The sequence below is a fragment of the Canis lupus genome, chromosome 23, assembly GCF_048164855.1.
Source record: "Canis lupus baileyi chromosome 23, mCanLup2.hap1, whole genome shotgun sequence".
Classification (NCBI taxonomy): domain Eukaryota; kingdom Metazoa; phylum Chordata; class Mammalia; order Carnivora; family Canidae; genus Canis; species Canis lupus.
In genome coordinates this window covers 41,505,941-41,527,807 of record NC_132860.1, presented here as the reverse complement: position 1 = coordinate 41,527,807, position 21,867 = coordinate 41,505,941, and the positions used below count along the sequence as shown (strand labels likewise).

At 36.4% G+C, this 21,867-nt stretch overlaps 1 long non-coding RNA gene across 2 annotated transcripts in view; it reads left to right on the top strand.

The window, feature by feature from the left end:
* Positions 1-21,867, top strand: part of LOC140615140 (uncharacterized) — a 45,116-nt gene that overhangs the window by 4,760 nt on the left and 18,489 nt on the right. For both annotated transcript variants that reach the window (XR_012015804.1, XR_012015803.1), the window contains exon 2: positions 8,477-8,549. This is a non-coding gene — a long non-coding RNA (uncharacterized lncRNA). The remainder of the gene's footprint in view (positions 1-8,476; positions 8,550-21,867) is intronic.

Below are 21,867 nucleotides of genomic sequence, written 5' to 3'. Positions count from 1 at the left end.
CTAACACTGTACTCAATGATGAAAAGCTGAAAGATTTTCTTCTTACACTAGGAATAAGACAAGAATGTCCACCATAGCTCTAGAAGTTCTAATCATAGCAGTAAGACAATAAAAAGAAATAAAAGGCATTCAAATTGGTAAGTTTATTCTGGCCATGCTAAAGTTTGAGAACCACTGTCTCTCTAGACAGAGAAATTCATCTTGATACCCAAAGAGAAAGGCAGTTGCTTTCATAGATTTACAGAGTGGGAGGAATCAACTCAAAGTCTCCCAGTTAGTGCAACCAGCTGCAGTCTAGTGTTTCTGGTTGATACCCATTCTTCATCTAGTCCCATCATGGGTCCATCTTAATCTACTCCTGTGAACAAAACTGTGACAATAACCATCAATATTATACCCTGTTTACATCTTATATGCAATAGGGAGTGAGAGAGAAAATATTAGATATAAAACATATACCTAATGCAGTATAGAAGGAGACAAAAAGGGTTAGAGTTCTTGTGTCACCAATGGATCATTTTTCATGTTCAAATCTCTTTAAAAGGTATGTGACTTTTTAAGAGAAAATAATACCAATAAGCGTGGGATTTATAATATATATAAAAATGTATAAAAATAATAATAAAGAGTCTGGTCTATATATGTCCTATAAGAGATGTGCTTTTTTTAAAAAAAAAGAGAGGATTTTTTAAAAAGATTTTGTTCGACAGAGATAGAGCACAAGCAGAAGAGGCAGAAGGAGAGAGAAGCAAGCTCCCCACTCAGTAGGGAGCCTGATGCGGGGCTCAATCCCAAGATCTTGAATCATGACCTGAGTCAAAGGCAGACATTTAACCTACTGAGCCACCCAGGCGCCCCTAAGAAATGTACTTTAAGTGTAAGGACAAATTGGTTAAGAGTGATAGGATGAAAAAGATATAACTTGATAATACTAAGCAAAAGAAAAAAAAAAAAGCAAGATTGGCTTTTACTGTATTAGAGAAGGTATGGAAGTATGGTTAAGAACAAAGAATATGCAATTCCCTGGGTGTCTCAGCGGTTTGGCGCCTGCCTTTGGCCCAAGGCGCGATCCTGGAGTCCCAGAATCGAGTCCCCCATCGGGCTCCCTGTACGGAGCCTGCTTCTCCCTCTGCCTGTGTTTCTGCCTCTCTCTCCTCTCTCTCTGTGTCATAAATAAATAAATAAATAAATAAATAAATAAATAAATAAATAAATAAATCTTTTTTAAAAAAAAGAACAAAGAATAGCAGGGCTAGGTAGACAATTTTTTAGTATATATTTTTTGTATTTTGTCATTTGGTAAAAAAATTATTGAAACTTGCTAGTTTTCTTTTATTGCCTTTTCTGTCATTTCAGTGACAGAAAAATTTTTCCCCAATTATTTTATCATAGTAAAAGGTTATTTTAGTAGATAAAATGGTCAATTCACCAAGGTGATATAAGGACCTAAACATTTAGGGCTGAACTAACAGACCTTCAAAATTCATGAGGCAAACACAGATAGAACTGCAAGAAGAAATAAGAAATCCACAAGTAAGATTTGATACTCCTCTGTCAATATTTGACTGAACAAATAGATGCAAAATCAACATACACAGGAGATGGTGACTCTACTTACTGGTGGCAAGCATTGTGTAATATATAGAATTGTCAAATTGCTATGATGTGCACCTGAAGCTAATAACATTGTATATTAACTATGCTTAAAAAACATAGTAGATGAAACATTATCAACCAACTTGAGGTCATTAACATTTATGAAACACAGCACCCAGTAACAGCAGATTAAGAAATCTTTTACATTGTGCACATGTAACGAGGTAGTTCACATTCTAGGTCATAAAATGTATTTAAACAACTTTGAAATGATGAAAATTTACACAGTATGTTATCTGAGCATAATGGAATTAATTTAGAAATCAACAACAAAGATTCATAAAATCTCCAATTATTTAGAAACTAACTAACATTTCTAAACAATTTATAATTCAAAAAAGAAATATATAGGAAAATTGGAAAGTATTTTGAGCTCAGTAAATAAAAACACAACATGCCAAAATCTGTGGGATGCCTGTAAGGCAGAACTTAAGAAAGAACTGTCTAGCACTAAAAGCCTCTGCAATTAGGAAAAATGGTCTCAAATCAATGACTTCAGATTTAAGAATAAAAAAAGAATTAAACCCAAAGTAAACAGAAGCACAGAAATAATAATGAGCAGACACCAATGATATAAAGAAAAACAATTGAGAAAACCAACAAAACCAAAACCTACTGACATTGGAGAAGATTGGTAAACTTGGTTAACTTGACATCACTGTTGATTGTACAGATATTAAATGAATAGTAAGAAACTGTGGTGAACAACTTTCTGCCAATACTTTAGGCAATTTGGATGACAAAGAAAAAAATTCTAGAAAGAAACTTTAGCAAAAGACCACCAGAAACACACTTGTAATTTAACAAATTGGGTTGATAATTCGTTTTAATGAGGGAAAACATATGCCGGGGGAATCATGTTGGGGTCTGAGGAATAGAGTATTAGAAAGAACCTATTATAGGATTTGAGCTTTGGCTGATGGATTTGAAGGGGAATCTAAGGAAAAAGAAGTTTGCTCTAATTGGGTGCTGTCCGCAAGCAGAGACATGTGATTCATCCATTTTATTCTTAGGTCTTTCACTCAAACTGAATATAGTATTTTCATTAATAAGTATGTGATTACACTATGTTGCATCTGCATAATCAAATAGTATTCAGCAATACAATTATGCACACAACAACAGACAAATCTCAAAATAAATGCTAAGTGAAAGCAACTGGGCAAAAACAACTATATGGTATATGATGTATTTACACACAATTCTAGAAAATGCAAGCTCATCTCTAGGACAAAAGGCAGATCAGTGGTTGCCTAGAAAGGAGCAACCTGGAGGGTCAGGGGAAGAAGATTAAAAAGTGGCAGGTGGAAACTTTGTTTATTGTTGTTCATTATCTTGATTGTGGTGGTGGTTTTAGACATGTATACACATAGGTAAAAACGTATCGAACTGTGCAGTGTAAAGATGTATACAGCTTATTGTCAATCCTACTTCAATAAGGTGGTTCAAAAAGAAAAGATAAAGAGTCATTATTTTCCTAAGTTTTAGACAGTCACTTGCATCAGATATAACCTTCAATCAATATACCTTTTCTTCATCTATAGAAATTAGAAGTTGCATCTCAGTGCACACATATTTTTTAATGGAATGGATTTGAAAGTAATCTGAAAGATTAATTGAAATCCAAGACTTATACATGAGTCTCTATTTCCCCCATATGTATCATAGGTAAAATAGCATTTTCTACCTTTCATATATTGGCAATATGATGACTCACTACTATCTTAACATTTATTACATTTATAATATCATAATAAATTACAGGCCTGAGTTTACAGAATCCAAGTAGGAAAACTCAGAACGCATTTTGTTCTTCTTCGACCAATGGTGATTTTTTTCCTACTTCTCTATCTTGATTCCTACTCAGTACAAGATGTCCAGAAAATTATTATCTGCCCTTCATCAGATAATATTGATGATAAGAACCACAGATAATAAGAACCACTTCATCAATGAGTGATGGGCCCCATCCAGACAGGCTGAGAAGTATTTATTTAAAAGGTAGACTATTTTTACAGAAAAACATTTTTAACAATCAGAAAAATCATCATGTACATCATGTTTAAGAATCAGTGAGGACAAAACTGAGTTTTAAAAGATTTCAAACAGGCTTATATTATCTTTTATCCTTTGCTACCACTCCCTAATTTTATTGAGATGTAGTTGGTATATATCACTGTATACGTTTAAAGTATAGAGCATGATGGTTTGCTGAAACCATCATGTTTTCATCAAATCATGTCATGTTTCATGAAATTATTACTGCAATAAGTTTACCTAGTATCCATCATCCCACATAGACACAATAAAAAGAAAAAGCAAAAAAAGAGGGAAAAAGTTTTTCTTTGAAATGAGAACTCTCAGGACCTACTCTCTTCACAACTTCCCTGTATATCCTACAGCAGGGTTAACTGTAGTCATCATGTTGTACATTATACTCCTAGTGTTTATCTTATAACGGGAAGTTTATACATTTTGACCACCCTCCTCCTCCTTCTACTCTCTGCCTCTGGTAGTCACAAATCTGATTTCTTTTTTAGGAGTTTAATTTTTAGATTCCACATATAAGTGAGGTTACACTATATTTGTTTTTCTCTGACTTCTTTCATTCAACATAATGCCCTCAAGGTCCATCTATGTTGTAAGGAGCAGGACTTCCTCATTTTTTATGGCTGAATAACATTATATTGTATACCACAATTTCTTTATCTGTTCATCTGCCAGTGGAAACTTAGATGATTTCATGTCTTAGCTATTACAAATAATGTTACTAAGAACATGGGGATGAAAATACCATTTGGATGATTTTATTTCCTTTGGATAAATTCCAAACCTATAGATGGCCTTTGGTAGTATTGATATTTTATCAATTATTTCCAATCCAAGCATGATACCTTTTCATTTATCAGACCTAATTGTTGGATCACATGGTAGTTCTATTTTTTATTTTTTGAGGATCCTCTGTTCTGTTTTCCATAGTGGCTGTACCAGTTCAGAAATCCATCAACAATGAAAAAGAGTTCCTTTTCCTCTACATGTGTGCCTGCATTTGTTACCTCTTGTCTTTTTGATGATGGCTACTAGAATAGGTGTGAGATAATATGTAATTGTGGTTTGGGTTTGCATTTTCCTTATGACTAGTGATATTGAACATCTTCTCAGCTACTCGTTCCCCTTCTGTATATCTTCTTTGGGAAAGCATCTATTCACATCTTTTACCCATTTTTAATTTTAGATTTTTTTTATTGTTGAGTTGTAGGAATTCTTTACATATTTTGGACACCAACCCCTTATCAAATAAATGGTTTGCAAGTATTTTTCTCATTCTGTAGGTTGTCTTTTCATTTTGTTAATGGTTTTGCTTGCAGAAGCTTTTTAGTTTGAGGTAGTCCTAAGTGGTTATTTTTGATGTTATTTTGATGCTTTAGGTGTTATCAAAAAAAAAAAAAATCATTGCAAAGATCCCTGTCAAGAAGCTCTTTTCCTAGCTCTTCTTAGCAGAGTTTCATCATTTCAGGTCTTACATTTAAGTCTAATCCATTTCCAGCTAGTTTTTGAGTAGTGTAAGATACAGGTCAGGTTTCATCCTCTTACATGCAAATATCCAATTTCCCCAACACCATTTAAGAGACTGTCTTTTGTTCATTTAGTATTCTTGGTTCTCTTGTCATATTATGAGTTGACTGTATATGATTGGGTTTATTTCTGGACTCTTGATTCTATTCCATCAATTTCTCTATTTTTATGCCAGGACCATATACTATTTTGATGACAATAATTATGCAATATAGTTTTAAGTCATAAAGTATAATTCCTCCTGCTGTGTTGTTCTTTTTCAGGATTTCTTCAGCTATTCAGGAATTTTTGTGGTTTCATAGAAGTTTTAGGATTTTTTTCCTACTTTTGTTACAAATGCCATTGGAATCTTCATAGAGATTGCATTAAACCTATAGATAGCTTTTGGTAGTATTGATACTTTATCAATATATTTCCAATCCAAGCATGATACCTTTTCATTTATTAGACTTAATTATTAAGGGTTTAAGGAAATTGACCTCATGCCACATACATCAGGTTGTATATAAATATTTATCAATATCCTTTTGTGTTATGTATTTTCAGGATCATTTTTGTACGATTTCTCTGTCCCAAATTCGACATTCATTTGAGATACTCAAGAGGAAGATAAGGATAATGGTATTTCTTGTAATTTTTAATTTCCAGAGGTATTGGATTTCTTAGGTGAAGTATATTGGATTTATTTTTTTTATATAGAACATTTTTTTCAGATTGTATTTATTTGAGAGAGAGAGAGAGAAAGAGAGCACGAGCAGGGAGTAGACATAGAGGGAGAAGCAGACTCCCCCCTTGAGCAGGTGGCCTTATGTGGGACTTGATCCCAAGATCTTGGGATCATGACCTGAGCCAAAGGCAGACACTTAATGACTGAGCCACCAGGTTTCCAGTATATTGGATTTCTTAGGTTTAGGAGTACATAATGTCTTCGCATTAGAATCATCAGGAAGCTTTGAACATGCTAATGATTAAAGCCCAATCACAGAGATTTTAATAATTGATCCAATACAGGTATTGGTAAAATGAAGAGCTCTCCGGGAGGATAGGACTGTAAACCATGAGTCTATAACCTGTAACTCAAAGTTTGGTCAAAGATCAGCAGCCTAAGTACCACCTGGGAGCCTTCTCAGGTTTCATTATGGATGTACTCATTGTCAAATTTACTCATTTTGACAGGATACTTATGTAGACTGAGGAAAAAAAAAATACTAACCTCAAAATAAGTTAGTAAATGCCTTATTTTTCATACTGAGGACAATAGCCTGGGAGACAGTATTTCAGATTGCTCTGAAGAACTGCTCCAAAGCTTGTTAGCTTACAGGGAGATTATATGCAAAGAGGGAAAGGGATGTATGTGCTTGCAAGGTATTTTCCAAATACCTGTGCATCAGAAGGTATAATTTTTCTGGTTGTAAATATTAAGGTTTACTGATTTCCATGGAGACACAAGAAAGACCTTTAGGTAATCTTAATATATTATGTCTCTATCATATTGGATTTTTCAAAATTACTGCCTGCATGCCTCTGCCTAACTGGTTTTCCAGTTCTTATTTTTGTTATCTCTTTGAGATCACTTGAGATAGTTCTAGAAGGTTGACATTAGGCACCTACTGTAATGTTAGGCACACCCACCTCACTGAAGTGTACTTTAATTTGGAGAAGCATTGGTCTAGAAAACATACACACTCCAATGGGATTCATGTTCTTTAAAAAAGTTACCTTGAGTACAAGTCCTTCAAATTGTGTTTCTCAAGAGACTAAATTTTTGTAACTTTTAGAATGAACTTTCATTTTTCAGAGAATAAAAACCCCACCTCACTGTTCTTGGTTTATAGTTTAGATTTTAATCAGATTATCTGACACACATTTAACAGATTAAACTATTAAAATAGGGACACCTGGGTGGCTCAACGGTTGAGTGTCTGCCATTGGTTCAGGGTGTGATCCTGGGGTCCCGAGATCAAGTCCCACGTCGGGCTCCCTTCAGGGAGTGTACTTTTCCCTCTGAGTATGTCTCTGCCTCTCTGTCTCGTTGTGTCTCTCATGAATACATAAATAAAATCTTAAAAAAATAAACTATTAAAATATATTACCACGAATGAAGTTCCCGGAGATAAATACCTACAAACTATTTTTAAGAAAAAAGTCCTTTCTTAAGTTGCATCATATCTGAGAAATCCTGAAAGCGGAAAATGGCTCTTGCGAGGATCACACACCCTTATTACTTTTTCTAATAGCCTGTAATGGAAGAAAATTTCCACAAGGTGACAGTAGCGCATCAATTCCAGTCTCTGAAATTGAAGAGCTAAGATTTTTAAGGATAAAAATGGCCTTTCTGAATTCATTCTACTGTATGGAAAAAACCTATTAATTCAAACTGCTTTAATTACTTACAGTCTGATATATCTTTAATTGCTTGAATGGTTTTCATTTTCATATTTTTAAAGGAAGTAGTAGTATGCATATTGACTGATTTGACCTATGAAGGTGTTTTATTCTATTTTTAGAAGTAGGTCTTCTAGAAAAATGTTAAACTTCCATAACTGATGGACATTAGTTTTTATTTTGTTAAAAAGTAATGAATCCCCACAATATGCCTGATTTTTTTTTTCAAAGGGTGCATAAGCAATTCAAAAGTAGGATAGCCTTTTTTTTTTTTTTTTTTTTTTTTTTAGGATAGCCTTTTTAACAGATGGTGCTGAAGCAGTTGGATCTCCACAGGCACAGTAATGAACTATGACCTAAATTCACATCTTATACAAAAACTAAGTCACATCATAAAAGTAAAACAGACATAAAAGTAAAACTATAAAACTTTAAGAAACAGGAGAAAAGTCCCTAGGACTTGGGATTAGGTAAAGAATTTTTAGGCTTGACAACAAAAGCACAATCCACAAAAAGAAAATATATAAAACTGGACTTCCTCAAAATTAGAACTTCTATTTGGGAAAGATGTTGTGCATGAAAAGACAAATCATATGCTACAAGAAATCATTTACATACCACATATCTGAAAAAGGACTTGTATCTAGAATAAAGAATTCTTAGAAGTTTAAAAAAATCTATCCAATTAGAAAATAGGCAAATAGACATGAATAGACATTTCACTGAAAATGATATACAGATGGTAAATAATGAAAATATATTCAATATATTTAGCTCTTAGGAAATTGCACATTGAAAGCACAATGAAGATCACTATTTTTTTCAGATTTTCATTTTTTTCAATTTTCATTTTTTTCAGTGTCAACACCAAATGCTGGCAAGAATGGAAAGGAACAAAATCACACATACATTGCTGATGGGAATATACAATGGTATAGTAAATCTGGAAAAAAAGCATAGCAGTTTCTTACAAAACTATGTGCTAACCGTAGGACCCATCAACTGAGCTCTTGGGCATTTATCCTAGAGATGGTTTATGTGCACACAGAAACATGCACATGATTGTGTACAAGTTGTATCCATATTAGCCCTAAACTGGAAACAACCAAAATGTTCATCAATGTGGGAATGGTCAAACAAACTATGCTACATCTATACGTGATATACTACTCAGCAATAAACTATGAATATATGCAATACCCTGAAGTGATCCCAAGGGAATTATGTTGATTTTAAAAGTCAATCTCAAAAGGTTTTGAAAAAAAAAAAGCCAATCTCAAAAGGTTTTGAAATGAATGATTCCATTTATTAAGTTAAATTGCTAAACCATTTACTCAATTTAGTTATTTCTTAATGTTTGTACCTATTTGCTTGAGGATATGTGCATCTATAGTTGGATTCCACCTATAAAACTGTGGTCACATGAGTAAAACACTTTGAAAAATTTAGTGTATAGTTACCCCTATGTAAGCTTATGGCTCCTCATTTGTAACAGCTGCATAGTATTTCAATTTATAGTTAATGGCACATGGCCAGGTTTGTTTTTTGGTTTATGTTCTCATGTTGTATTAAATTTATGTTCTCATGTTGTATTAAAAAATGTTGTGATGCACGAAGATACAAACACAAGGAGGCTTTTCTGTATCTTTGTCAAATAATGTTGAATTAAAATTACAGCTTTAAATCATGTGCGTATTCAGCATTTTAATCAATAGGGCTCCTGAATCTGCCGCAAGAGCTGATAGAGCAAGAGGATAACAAGACAGCGTCTACAAGAAAACAATGTGATGAGGTGTCCCCCATGAACCCCAGATGGAGCAAGTGAAGCTAAACCGCCAACATCTAGAGAAATCACCACTGTTTTGGAGGACATAAAAGAAAGGCAACAGGGTTTCCAAGATCTCTAAGAGCTGGAAAACTTAGAAGCCCAACTGATAATAAACACTCTCAAATTTGGAGATTCCTGAGTAACATGAAGAGTTCAGTGGAGTAACCTAAGAGCAGCAGCTGGGTCCAGGAGAGGCTCCCCTGTTCTTGACTTGTAGGGGACAGTGAGGATGGCAAAAGCTGATGGAATGAGTGGTCTGTACCTATGAACCCACCAAACCAACAGCCTGCAGGACACAGCCCTGACCTGAGGAGAAAATTCAGGAAGTCAATTATTATTTGAGCTAAAAAAGGACACTGAGGCCCCCAAAAAAGATTTGACATGTAGATTATCTCCTAGTTCCAGGAATACCAGATGCTGTGCATGGAAAACAGGAAGTCTGATATTATAATCTAGCCCTTTTTATTAATCTGGCCAGTCTCTATTCTACTCAGATCCATCATAAGCCAGATGGATGCTCAGCATATAGTATCTAATAGTTCCTTGGGAAATAGATGCTAAGAGAGCCTTCTTGAACTCCTACCTGTGGGTTGAAGTATTGATCTGAAACATCACTGGTTCTTGATTCTGCTCAGCATTTTTATCAGAGGCGGGGATTCCTTCCTCCTGTGAAGAGCTATAAACTCTATGTGTTCCCAATCAATGATCCTGTCCTGCTATCTTAGAAACAGTGTTCAGTGTGACCTCTCTCCCCTCAGAAAAAAACATATATTCCTTCTAATTCCTCCTCATTCGTTCTCTCTCTCTCCCTTCTATTCCACCAGCAGATACATTTTTGTATGCTTTCTCCAGAATTTTTAAAAAACCTTCTTCTTTTAGTGTAGTGGTGATGAGCACAGAGTATATTTAACTTCAAAGACAAAAACATATGTAGGATAAAATGGACAGAAAGGAACATAATTAGCGGGTACTCTGATAATGTAGACATGATGGAACAAAGAAGAATGGGAGAACAGAAGGAAGGTCTGAGGTGGTCTGAGCTTACAGACCACCTCATCTATGATGCCCAGAGTCACAGGATCTTATGTGTAAGCTGTAGGCATATTTACTACCACAAGTGAAACATTTAATGTTAGTATTACTATATTAAAGGGGAGGATGAAGAATAGCATGGGGAGGGGAAGGAAGATAATACAAGCCAATGTTGTCTCAGTTTGCAGACAATGACTACTGTCAAAAGAAAAAGATGACTTCGGCAAATTATATCAGGAATCCATCAGAATAAAATCCAACCTTCCTAAATATCTTAACACCAGAACAAAATCAACAAATACAAATAAAATAGGAACAGACAGATATGGGCATATAACCCATAGTGGAAAAATATGACAACCTAAATAAAACTATACAAAACTTTCATGTCAATAAAGGTAAATGAACTTTACTTTCTTATTAAAATAAAAAGATAGTGTCAAATTAAAACACAATGCAAAACTCAATTCTGTGCTGAATGTAAGATATATTTCAGAAAAGTTAAAAAGCAAAAGGATGGAAGAAAAGTAAAAGGATGAGTAATAAAAAGATTTCTTTATGGAGGAACAGCAGAAAGTGAACATGTGATGTATGTGTTCATGTTTTTACACTTACACTAGCATGAGCTTATTTCAAGTGTTTACACTACTAGTGTGTTTATTTGAATGTGTAAAGAAACTATCTTTTTAAAAAGATTTACTTATTTATTTTAAAAAGAGAGCACAGGGGTGGGGGAAAAGGCTGAGGAAAAGGGAGAAAGAATCTCAAGCAGACTCCAAGCTGAGCGTGGAAGTGGGTCCCCTCTCACAACCCAGAGATTATGACCTGAGCTGAAACCAAAAGGCTGATGCTCAACGAAATGTGCCACTCAGGTGCCCTAAGACACCACTTTTATATTAATAAAAATAGAAAGCATAACAGTGAGTGAAAGAGGAAAATGATACCATCTATATTAAGGGCCAAAAGAGGGGAGATCCCTGGGTGGCTCGGTGGTTTGGTTCCTGCCTTCGGCCCAGGGCATGATCCTGGGGTCCCTGGATCAAGTCCCACGTTGGGCCCCCTGCATGGAGCCTGCTTCTCCCTCTGCCTGTGTCTCTGCCTTTGTCTTTCTTTCTTTCTCTCTCTCTCTCTGTATCTCATGAATAAATAGATAAAATCTTTAAAAAAAAAAAAAGGGGAGGGGCTGTCAGGTAGTGATCGCATTACCATAAGGCAATCTGTTTCCAGTTAAAATGTCTGTGCCCTTCTACCGAAATCATGTGTGATCCCAGGAAAGTGTTTGCTTCTCACAGTTCTACATCAGCTGTGCCATTGCTGTCTATACAGTCTGAAGTATCACATGTAGGTTTACTTCATATGATCATGTTGATGGCCACATTTTTCTCTTTAGAGAAGCTATGATATTACAATTATATTTTAGGTAACTTGTCTGGTCCTAGACAAATAATCCTTTGAGAATGTGGATGAGAGATATAACTTGATCCACATGGTATGACCCTTTAGTAGAAATCCAGGGACTGAGTGCATTTTGTTTTATTTTTTAAGATTTTATTTATTCATGAGAGACACAGAGAGAGAAGCAGAGACATAGGCAGAGGGAGAAGTAGGCTCCCTGTGGGGAGCCCAATGCGAGACTCTATTGCAGGACCCCCATTATCATGCTCTGAGCCAAAGGCAGAAGTTTAACTGCTGAGCCACCCAGGCATCCCAGGGACTGGGTTTAATTGCAATTACTGTATCATCTTGATCAGGTTGGAAAACAGATTACTTTTCAATTTCCTTAGGCTATGAACCTGATTATGCTTAATGTGAGAAAGCCTGAAAAGTTTATGATTTGTTAAGGATTTAATTTATTTTGTGGCTCTTTTATCAATATAAAATTAATAATGCAAAACTGTATTATATAGAATAATTTAGGATAATTTCCCCCCCTTTCTCCTAGTAAGAGAAAATGCAGAGATACGTGCAGATCTTGCTTCATTAAGCAGTGTTTGAGGGCCACAGTTTCCCCTAGTGATGTATAGAGATACCCTCTTATTTGTTGATCAGAGTGGGTAACAGTAAGCCAGAATCAGGCTTATGGAGGCCAGATGAGAACATTACTCCAGAAACACAGCATATACCTAGAGTTTCTGTTTTTTTAATATCGATATCTTCAGCGTTGTAAGACTGACTATACCAAGGCAATAATTACACACTTTTTATAAAATCTGGTACAAAAACATTTTAAATGTGTGTGTATTGCTTTTGAAATTTTTCTAGTTAATTGACTAGTGAATAGAAACAGCAGAATATAACGACTTTTTGTAAAGTATGTAGAATAACCACGTAATGAACACCTGTGTCTCTAGGCACCTGGTTTTAGGAACTAGACCTTTATGATTACTTTGGAAGCCACCTTTGTATCTTTCACTGATTACATCTTCTTTCATACTCATAACACTGACCATGATGTATTCTATGTTTTATTACCACTTTGCTATCTTTGTGCTTTATTTTTAATATGTCAATACATAAGTTTGTTCATTTTGCAAGTTTTTTTAATGTTATTCAAATAGAATCCATCATGTTTTTTGTAATTTCCTTTTCTGAACAAAATTATTTTCCTGAAAGTCTACTATTGTTTCTGTATATTTTATCTGTGCTTCTAGCTGTACAGTTTTGCATCTTATGAGCCTGATAAATTATTATTACATCATAACCAGAAGTGGAAGTCTCCTTTTATTTTTGTAAGTAGTATTACTATTAAACATATTTTTTAATTAAAAGAAAATGGATTTTCTCATTTTATTATTTGTACTATTGTTTTATTTATTTTTTTCTTTTTTAAAATTTGTTTTCATTGAAGTTCAACTTACCAACATATAATGTAACACCCAGCGCTCCTCCTATCAAGTGCCCTCCTCAGCGCCCAGCACCCAGTTACCCCAACTCCCCGCCCACCTCCCTCCCCTTTGACAACACTTTGTTCATTTCCCACAGTTAGGGAGTCTCTCATGGTTTGTCTCCCTCTCTAATTTTGCCCACTCAGTAGCCTCCTTTCCCTTATAATTCCTTTCACTATTTCTTATATTCCCTGTATGAGTGAACCATGTGATGATTGTCCTTCTCCGATTGATTACTTCACTCAGCATGATACCCTCCAGTTCCATCCAAAGCAAATGGTGGGTATTCATCCTTTCTGATGGCTGAGTACTATTCCATCGTATACATAGACCACATCTTCTTTATCCATTCATCTGTCAAAGGACATCAAGTCTCCTTCCACAGTTTGGCTATTGTGGACATTGCTGCTATGAACATTGGGGTTCAGGTGTCCCGGTGTTTCACTATATCAGTATATTTGGGGTAAATCCCCAATAGTGCAATTGCTGGGTCATAGGGTAGCTCTATTTTTAACTTCTTGAGAAAACTCCACACTTTTCCAGAGTGGCTGCACCAGTTTGCATTTCCACCAACAGTGCAAGAGGGTTCCTCCTTCTCCCCATCCTTTCCAACATTGGTTGTTTCCTATCTTGTTAAGTTTCACCATTCTTACTGGTGTGGGGTGGTATCTCATTGTGATTTTGATTTGTATTTCCCTGATGGCAAGTGATGCGGAGCATTTTCTCATGTGTTTATTGGCCATGCGTATGTCTTCTTTGGTGAAATGTCTGTTCATGTCTTCTACCCATTTATGATTGGATTTTTTGTTTTCTGGGTGTTGAGTTCAATAAATTCTTTATAGATGTTGGATACTAACCCTTTATCTGATAGGTCATTTGCAAATATCTTCTCCCATTCTATAGGTTGTCTTTCAGATTTGTGGACAGTTTCTTTTGCTGTGCAGAAGCTTTTTATCTTGATTAAGTCCCAATAGTTCATTTTTGCTTTTGTTTCCCTTGTCTTCATAGATGTATCTTGTGAGAAGTTGCTGTGGCCAAGTTCAAAAAGGTTGTTGTCTGTGTTCTTCTCTAGTATTTTGATAAGATTCTTGTCTCACATTTAGATCTTTCAACTATTTTGAGTTTATCTTTGTGTCTGGTGTAAGAGAATGGTCCAGTTTCATTCTCCTGCACGTGGCTGTCCAATTTTCCCAACACCATTTATTGAAGAGACTGTCCTTTTTCCAGTGGATAGTCTTTCCTTCTTCGTCAAATATTAGTTGACCATAGCGTTGAGTACCCACTTCTGGGTTCTCTATTCTGTTCCACTGATCTATGTATCTGTTTTTGTGCCAGTATCATACTGTCTTGATGATCACAGCTTTGTAGTACAACTTGAAATCTGGCATTGTGATGCCCCTGACATTGGTTTTCTTTTTCAATATTCCTCTGGCTATTCGGGGTCTTTTTTGATTCTATACAAATCTTAAGATTATTTGTTCCAACTCTATGAAGAAAGTCCATGGTATTTTGATAGGGATTGCATTAAATGTGTACATTGCCCTGGGTAGCATTGACATTTTCACAATATTTATTTCTTCCAATCCATGAACATGGAATGTTTTTCCACCTCTTTATGTCTTCCTCAATTTCTTTCAGAAGTGTTCTGTAGTTTTTAGGGTATAGATCCTTTACCTCTTTGGTTAGGTTTATTCCTAGGTAGCTTATGCTTTTGAGTGCAATTGTAAATGGGATTGACTCCTTAATTTCTCTTTCTTCAGTCTCATTGTTAGTGTAGAGAAATACCACTGATTTCTGGGAATTGATTTTATATCCTGCCACATGCTGAATTGCTGTATGAGTTCTAACAATCTTGGGGTGGAGTCTTTGGGTTGTCTACATACAGTATCATGTCATCTGCAAAGAGAGAACATTTGACTTATTCACCAATTTGAATGCCTTTCATTTCTTTTTGTTGTCTGATTGTTGAGGCTAGGACTTCTAGTACTATGTTTAATAACAGTGATGAGAGTGGACATCCCTGTCTTGTTCCTGATCTTGGGGGAAAGGGTCTCAGTGTTTCTCAATGGAGAATGATATTCACTGTGGGCTTTTCATAAATGGTTTTTAAGATATTGAGGAATATTCCCTCTATCCCTACACTTCGAAGAGTTTTAATCAGGAATGGATGCTGTATTTTGTCAAATGCTTTCTCTGCATCTATTGAGAGGATCATATGGTTCTTGTTTTTTCCTCTGTAGTGATCTATCACGCTGATCATTTTATGAGTGCTGAACCACCCTTGCATCCCTGGGATAAATACCACTTGGTCATGGTGAATAATCCTCTTAATGTACTGTTGGATCTTATTGGCTAATATCTTGTTGAGAATTTTTGCATCCATATTTATTAGGGATACTGGCCTATAATTCTGCTTTTTGGTGGGGTCTTTGTCTGGTTTTGGAATCAAAGTGATGCTGGCCTCATAAAATGAGTTTGGAAGTATTCCATCCCTTTCTATCCTTTGAAACAGCTTTAGTAGAATAAGCATTATTTCTTCTTTAAACGTTTGATAGAATTCTCCTGGGGAGCCATCTGGTCCTCGAATTTTGTGTCTTGGGAGGTTTTTGATGACTGCTTCAATTTCCTTGCTGGTTATTGGCTGGTTCAGGTTTTCTATTTCTTTCTGTTCCAGTTTTGATAATTTGTGGTTTTCCATAAATGCATCCATTTCTTCTAGATTGTCTAATTTGTTGGCATATAGCTGATCATGGTACATTTTTAAAATCGTTTGGTATTGGTTGTGATCTCTCCTCTTTCATTCATGATTTTATTAATTTGAGTCTTTTTTCTTTTTAATAAGGCTGACTAGGGGGTTTATCTATCTTATTAATGCTTTCAAAGAACCAACTTCTTATTTTGTTGATCTGTCCTATAGTTCCTCTGGTCTATTTCATTGAGTTCTGCTTGAATCTTTATTATTTCTCTTCTTCTGCTTGGTGTAGGTTTTACTTGCTGTTCTTTCTGCAGTTCCTTTAGGTGTGAGGTTAGCTTGTGTATTTGAGTTTTTTCCAATTTTTTGAAGGATCCTTGTATTGTGATGTATTTCCATTTTAGGACTGCTTTTGCTGTATCCCAAAGATTTTGAACTGTTGTATCTTCATTTTCATTAGTTTCCATCAATCTTTTTAATTCTTCTCTAATTTCCAAGTTGACCCTTTCATCTCTTAGTAGGATGCTTTTTAACCTCCATGTGTTTAAGTTTCTTTCAATTTTCTTCTTGTGATTGAGTTCTAGTTTCAAAGCATTGTGGTCTAAAAATATGCAGGGAATAATCCCAGTCTTTTGGTATCAGTTGATACCTGATTTGTGATCCAGTATGTGGTCTATTCTGGAGAAAGTTCCATGTGCACTTGAGACTAATGTATGTATATTCAGTTGCATTCAGATGGAAAGTTCTGTATATATCTGTGAAATCTATTTGGTCTAGTGTATCATTTAAAGCTCTTGTTTCTCTGGTGATGTTCTGCTTAGAAGATCTGTCATTTGCAGAAAGTGCCCTGTTGAAGTCTCCTACTATTAGTGTGTAATCTAAGTATCTCTTTACTTTGGTTATTACTGATTGATATACTTGGCAGCTCCCACATTAGAGGCATAAATATTCATGATTGCTAGGTCTTCTTGTTGGATATACCTTTTAAGTATGATATGTTCCTTTTCATCTCTTACTACAGTCTTTGGGATAAACTTTAAATTATCTAATATGAGGATTGCTACCTCAGCTTCTTTTGAGGACCATTTGAATGCTAAATGGTTCTCCACCCCTTCATTTTCAGCCTGGAGGTGTCCTTAGGTCTAAAATGAGTCTCTTACAGACAGCATATAGGTGGGATCCAGTCTGATACCTTGCGTCTTTTGATGCGATCATTTAGCCCATTCATGTTCAGAGTAACTATTGAAAGATATGAGTGTAGTGTCATTGTATTAACTATTCAGTCCCTGTTTTTGTGGATTGTTTCTTTAGGTTCCCTCTTTCTTTTACAGGGTCCCCCTTAATATTTCTTACAGAGCCAGTTTGGTGGTCACATATTATTTTAGCTTCTGCCTATCCTGGAAGCTCTTTTTCTCTCCTTCTATTCTGAATGACAGCACTGCTGGATATAGTATTCTTGGCTGCATGTTCTTCTCATTTAATACTCTTCATATATCATGCCAGCCCTTTCTGGCTTGTCAGGTCTCTGTGGAGAGGTCTGCTGTTAATCTGATATTTTTCCCCATATAAGTTAAGAATTTCTTGTCTCAAGCTGCTTTAAGAATTTTCTCTTTATCTTTGAAATTTTCAAGTTTCACTATTAAATGTCAAGGTGTTGAACAGTTTTTATTGATTTTTTTGCGGGGGGGGGGGTCCTCTCTATCTCTTGGATCTGAATGCCCATTTCCTTCAGCAGATTTGGGAAGTTCTCAGCTATGATTTTTTCAAATATAGTTTGTGGTTCTCTCTCTCTCTCTCTCTCTCTCTCTCTCTCTTCTGGAATCCCAATTAGATGTATATTCTTCCTTTTCAAGCTATCATTTCCCTAAGCCTTTCCTCATGGGATCTTTTTAAAAAATATTTTATTTATTTATTAATGAGAGACACAGAGAGGCAGAGACAGGCAGAGGGAGAAGCAGGCTCCCTGCAGGGAACCTGATGTGGGACTTGATCCTGGAATTCTGGAATCACGCCCTGAACCAAAGGCAGATGCTCAACTGCTGAGCCACCCAAGTGCTCCTCCTTGTGGGCAACTAATTCTTTTTCTCTTTTTTTCCTCAGCTTCCTTCCTTACCATTAACTTGTCTTCTATGTCATTCACTCTCTCTTCCACCTCATTAACCCTAGCAGTTATAACACCCAGTTTAGAGTGCATCTCATTTAATCTATTTTTAATTTTGGCCTGATTAGATCTCAATTCTGCAGTAGCAAAGTCTCTAGAGTCTTATGCTTTTTCCAGAGCCACCAGTAGCTTTATGATTGTACTTCTGAATTGAATTTCTGGCATCATATTGAAATCCAAATTCTGTAACTCTGTGGCAAAGAGAACTGTTTCCAGTTCTTTCTTTGGTGGTGAATGCTTCATTCTACTCATTTTGTCCAGTGCAGAGTGGCTGTATGAGTGGGCTGAGTCCAAAATATCACCCATAACCTAAGTAAAATACATACTAGTTTATTCAAAGAGGTCAGAATCCAGAAAATAAAAGAAAGAGAAGAACAGAACAAAATAAAATAAAAGGACCACTACAGTGAAAAATAAAATTTAAAACAAAGTAGTAAAAATAAAAAGCCAAAGACCCAAAAGAAAGAATAAAAAAAGAAAAGAAAAGTAAAGAGGAAAAAGAGAAAAAAAAGGGGTGGTGGTGGTGAGGAAGTAGTAGTGAAGAGAGAATGTAGTCTACCTGAGGGATCCTAGAGGGTGATCCTCTTGGTTCTGAGTGTATTTTGTTTTGTAAGTTAGAAGATGCTCAATCCTAAATTTATATAAGTCAGCAATACTTATATAAAGCTCCAACATTGACCACAAAAACATAAACAAGATAAAAGAGGTGGGCAGAATGGGAAGGAAGAGAGAATATAATCTCACAGAATGAACCAACAGAGTGTTCCACTTGGTTCTGGGTGTATGTTGGTTGTGTTTTAGAAGGCACTAACTTCCACCATTGTAAAACAAAATGAGGCAGAAAAAACAAAAATCTCAAATCTCGTATGTCTACCAAGATTAAATTGAATATGTTGAAGGGAATCCAGAAGTGAAAAATATATCTTAGACATGTAATTATAGAAATATGGAAGCCAAAAATGAAAAACTTAAAAATGAAGAGCTGGTAACATTTTGCAGTTATGGTGGGAAAAGAGTAAAAATATTGGAAACTTTTAGTCTGATACAAAAATGAGTTGTAATGGAAAAAGAAAAAAAAGGAGGGCCCTCTAGGTCTATATACTATTTTCCCTCAGTCCTGGAGCTCTCCAGCACTGCTTGGTCAAGAACTTGCTCTTCCCCTGTCTTTCCAGCTAGTCTTCTGTGGGAGGAGCTGCTGTGCTGAGTCTCAGGTGTGTGCACCTGGGGGAGCTGCCCCGCCTCCCACCAGGTGCCGGGCTCAGTGGGAGCTGTTGACCCCGTGAGGCCCCTGTTCTTCTGTTTCAGGAGGTGAAACAAAGAGGTAAATCAACAAAGGCAGCTGCCAGCTCTCCAGCTCTGGAGTCAGCTCCCCCAGTAACCACCCACAGTCTCCTGGTCTGTACTGGCCTAGGTGCTTCTAGGCCAGAGTGGGGGGGGACGCTGATCTGCACAGCTTGGGGGTGCTTGGCGGCATGATTTCCCTGCTGAGCACTTTTCCTTCATGGAAAACTCCGGTGTGGATTTTAAAAGTTCCTGCTTCTCCAGGCCTGGGCTTTCCTGTCCTGGAGGCTACCACCACCTGGCTTTAGCTTAGCTCCTCATGGGGCCCCTCCCCTACTTGATTCTTTAAAAAATTTTTTTCAGCCTTCCTACCTTGTTAGGAGCGAAAGCTTTTCTTTCTGTAGCATTCTAGCTGTTCTCTCTTTAAAATTCAGGTTGAATTCGTAGGTGTTCAGGATGTTTTGAAAGTTATCTAGGTAAGTTTGTGGGGCCAGGTGCATTGAGGACCCCTACTCTTCCACCATCTCCCTCCTATACTATTGCTTTAGCATTTTAAAAATTAACTACTTGTTTCTGGATTGCTAATAAGAATGAAAAATATCTTAGATTGCTTATTTGGGGCAAACATTCTTAAGGAAATAGTAAATTTTTTTTATTTTTTTTAAATTTTTATTTATTTATGATAGTCACAGAGAGAGAGAGGCAGAGATATAGGCAGAGGGAGAAGCAGGCTCCATGCACCAGGAACCCGACGTGGGATTCGATCCCGGGTCTCCAGGATCGCGCCCTGGGCCAAAGGCAGGTGCCAAACCGCTGCGTCACCCAGGGATCCCCAGGAAATAGTAAATTAAGATGCACAATACAGGGTGGAAAATTGTGGTCATTTAACAATGGCTTTTTTGGATACTTTTACAAATAACTGTGTAGTTAGGCATTTTTGAAAAAACATGTGGAAAAAAAGGGGATTTTTTTTTTCTACTAACTATAAAGAAGAAAACACCACTGTTTTCTTCAAGGAACTCATTGTCTTGAATGTGCTATTGTAAATAGACCAGATTTTTTTTTCCACCATGACACATTATTTCTTAAGGCTGTCCTCTTTTTTATTTTTTAAAGAAACATTATTTTTTTAGAGCAGGGTTTTTATTAAGATTTTATTTGTTTGAGAGAGAGAGAGTGAGTGAGCATGAGTGGGGGAGGGAGAGAGGGAGAAGCAAACTCCTCGCTGAGCAGTAAGCCTGATCTGGGATCATGACCTGAGAAGGCAGCTGCTTAGTTGACTAAGCCCAGGGCAGTTTAAAGTTCATAGCAAAACTGAGTGGGAATAAGGGGATTCCTGGACATCTCTGTTCTCACACGTGCTTTGCCTCCCCCACTAGTAACACTCTGCCCCGGGGTGGTACATTTGTTATAATCAATGAAACTACATTGACACATTGTTAGCACCCAGAGTCCATAGTTTACAGTGGGGTTCACTCTTGGTGTTGTACCTTCTATGGGTGTGGACAAATGTAAATAACATGTATACACCATTATAATATACAGAATAGTTTTACTGCCTTAAAAATCCACTATACTCCACATATTCATCTCTCCCTCCCCTCAACCTCTGGAAACCACTGATCTTTTTACTGTCTCCACAGTTTAGCCATTCCAGAATATTATCTACTGGGCATCAGAGAGTATGTAGCCTCTTCACATTGGCTTCTTTCACTTAACACTATGTAATTTAGGGTTCCTTCAAGTTTTTCTATGGCTTGATAGCTCCTTTCTTTTTTGCACTGAATAATATTCCATTGCCCGGATATACTTTGGTTTATCTCAATCTATTGAAGACCATCTTATTACATCCCTGTTTCAATGGTTATGGATGAAGTTGTGGAAATTTTTTTTAGGCTTCAATTTTCTACCCTTTGGGTAAATAACAAGAGAGAGATTGCTGCATTATATGATAAAAGTTTTGTAAGAAACTACCACACACTCTTCCTAAGTGGGTGTACCCTGTGGTACTTCCACCAACAATGAATGAAAGTTCCTGTTGCCCCACATTGTCACCAGCATTTTGTGCTGTAATCTCTTCCTATTTCCCATGTTGGTTAGCATTGTAATTATTAATTATTAAAAGAAATTATTAAAAGAAATATATGAAGTTAAACAGCATGATATTCTGAGTAAAAATAAATAAATCAGGAAATCCCAGTTGTGTTTACCTAAAGGGAAGAAGACAAAGGCTGGGAACACCGTACCACCGTTTGCTGCTCCGTGATCCCTGGCATCTTCTCCTGGTGTCTGGGCTGAGCAGGGCACCTCCCTGGTGGGTCACCACATGGCTCACTGAGAAATGAACCACCTGGGAAGGATCAGGGGCAGG